The 2,879-nt window shown below is 35.4% G+C and overlaps 1 long non-coding RNA gene across 1 annotated transcript; it reads right to left on the bottom strand.

The window, feature by feature from the left end:
* Nucleotides 1-386: 386 nt before the first annotated feature.
* On the bottom strand, nucleotides 387-2,142 carry LOC147975867 (uncharacterized). The gene is made up of 3 exons (XR_015602086.1): nucleotides 2,090-2,142; nucleotides 993-1,031; nucleotides 387-452 (listed from the first exon to the last, which is right to left on the bottom strand). It is a non-coding gene; the product is annotated as an uncharacterized LOC147975867 (long non-coding RNA).
* Nucleotides 2,143-2,879: the final 737 nt, after the last annotated feature.

Here is a 2,879-nt window from a genome sequence, read left to right as displayed (position 1 = left end):
ATGTCACAATCTCTACAGCCTATTACAGTCAAACACAAACAAATCACTGGCATCATGGCTTTGCACTTGGCTTCATGGCTTTGCACTTCAAATTTGTCCTGGTGCTCATGTAAAAGAGTGAACACAAATACTTCCAACATTAGTGTATTGCTACTGGTCAGAACCAAACAAATGCAATGGCAACAGAAATGTAAGCAGGAAAGTACTAGAAAGGGCAAATAAAACAACAGACTTGCATAGTGAAATTTTTGCTTTTACAAATCTTATAGAATAATTTGTATAAATTATACATTTAATATAGGCTTCATGAAGATGGGTAGAAAAAGAAGGTACTTCAACCACTTTGCACAACAAGATCACAAGCAGGAAACAATGAGGAGACATTACAAAGTTTGTGGTGGAGAACATGTGTAGCTTCAGCAGCACCATGCATGTCCACAAGCAATATGTTCCTAATAGATATCAGCTCATCTCAATTTAATTTCTTAAGTTTCTAATATTTGACGATAAAAAGAGACCAATAAATCATGTTTTTTTCTTGACTAGGCCACAATTAGAACTCACAAGCAATATGTATAATTTCAGGCAATGGTGTTTATGTAGACTTTCACTTGTCACTATATTTTTGAATGGGAATCAAAAGCATCCATTTTAGTAAACATGAGTTTAAGTTGTTGCATGATCATGGACAAGTTTAAGTAAACATAAGTTTAATTTGCTACATAATCATGGACAAGTCACACAAAATTTCAGTAAACTGTAGATGCTCAAAATTTCAGTGAACTTTGCATAATTTTGCATAAATATTACTACTGCTGGTGAGTGATTGTTTCTTAAAAGTGAAAAAGAAATAGAATTCCATGGAAAATTGCTTGTAGTTTACACTATGCAAAAAAATGGCATTCAACATCCAATTCAAATTCAATGAAGTTTAACTGAATGTGCAGTTTCACCATAGACTAGTTTATACAACCCCAAGGTCGGAAGTTTACCTTAAATACAACCCCAAATGAACCAGTTCCAACAGTGACCTACCAGCATAAGAGTTGACAATAAGATTTCTCATTTAGAAATATGCAAGGAGTACAAATTAGGTTTAGTTTGCAAGGAAGAAAATTCAGTTCAGTTTGCTTGCCTGCAACCAAACTGTACAATTTCGGCGTACTACTTCTTGCAAGCAAACATACTGTACATGAGAGCAAGCAAGAATTTAAGTTGCAAGGAGTAGAGCAAAGATTTTGTAAGCAACTAGAACAACAGGAAGGTACTGAGCACATACAACTGGCTCTAGTATACCGCCATGCATGAGCACTTGTTAATATTTATATTCATCATAGCAACATATAACCACCTAGGTCACAAACCCGATATATCGCATTGACACTGCGTGTGCCATGATTTGGATAAAAAGTGCAAACAACACGAAACACATACTGTAGCACAACTAAGAACAGCACATGCCATCGCAATAATGTAACCAGTCAAGGGCTACTCTAAGCAAACATAGTTGCACATGCATATTCAACTGTCTAGTTAAATGCTCTACAAGTCTTCTAAATTGCTCAACAGATAAAAACAGCGCAAAATACTTCATGAAAGCATGAAATCATTACATTGTACTAGTACTGAAATAGAAATAGGAACAAATCGAGCATCGACTCACACGTAGATCGGGAATATAGCAATACAGTATCAAAAATAAACTACTAGAATAGATAGAAATTCCTTGCAGATGAGTAATTCCATAATACAGTTTCTTTTTTTGAAGAGTTGCATATCACAATAAAAATAGATACAATGTTTAATTTCCCTAGGCCAGAACAGTATAGTAAAGAAAACAGAACATACAAGGCATGGATCTATCTAGCAAACCATTTTAAGAACAAATCACATCAAGACATGGACAGTAAAGGCAATCATTTTAGAAGGCTTGGACTGCATATACACATTGATCATGGAACTAATAGTACAAACTAGTCAGATCTAGATGATATCAAACTGAAGCAAATCAGCCACATCAAAGAAAGGAGAAAGTGATACAACTAAAGAAAAAGATGGATGGAGGCAAGATAGAGAAGCAGCAGCCAACCTCATACTGCTCGGTCCACAGGCTGGTCCCAGTGGCCTGCTGGTAGCGGTCGAAGATCCCCTTGATGCTGCAAGTAGGACATGAAGAAGAAGAACAAAACCAATAGTTTTGCATTATTAACCACCTAACTAAGAAGGGTCATGCAGGCAAATTTGATCACATTTTGAAATCGGCATAGGAAATTCACAAAAAAATGAAAAACCTTCGCATTGTGTGATTATATGTCTACAAGGGTGCATATTGGAATGGCAAACAATGTTGCCTAAGGAAGTTTTTATTTTCTTTGGACGAAAAAACTATTTTCCATTTTTCGAGTGCCCAAAAGGAGGTGTTTTTGTGAAGGACCTCCCAAATAATTGTTGCAAAATTGGACCAAATCAATTTTCTAAAATACTAGGGCATACTTAATGCACAATTGACAAAATGGTTGGGTGTAAAAAGTTTTGATCCACCTCTCGTGAAAAAGACAAATTTCCGCCGATTCAGCTGGAAGCGGGTCAAATTTGAACTGCAGCTGCCTCATAGTTTGCTATTTATTTTTTACAAAAATCATTTATAGGTACAAAAGTATCTATTTAATTAGAGAAACACCAAAAAAATCCAAAATTCAACCACTAGCTAGGAACGGTCATTCCCGCCGTTTTGACCGCATTTTGAAACGGGCATAAAAAATTCAAAAAATCATAAAATTGTGAAACCTTCGCATTGTGTCATTATATGTGGCCAAGTTCCCAATAAAAATAACAAACTTGTAATACATAAATTATTTTAAAAAAGTGTTCTCAGAAAC

The sequence above is a fragment of the Triticum urartu genome, chromosome 4A (genome assembly GCF_056163025.1).
Source record: "Triticum urartu cultivar PI428250 chromosome 4A, HENAU_Tu73, whole genome shotgun sequence".
Classification (NCBI taxonomy): domain Eukaryota; kingdom Viridiplantae; phylum Streptophyta; class Magnoliopsida; order Poales; family Poaceae; genus Triticum; species Triticum urartu.
This window is presented reverse-complemented; position numbering and strand designations above follow the sequence as displayed.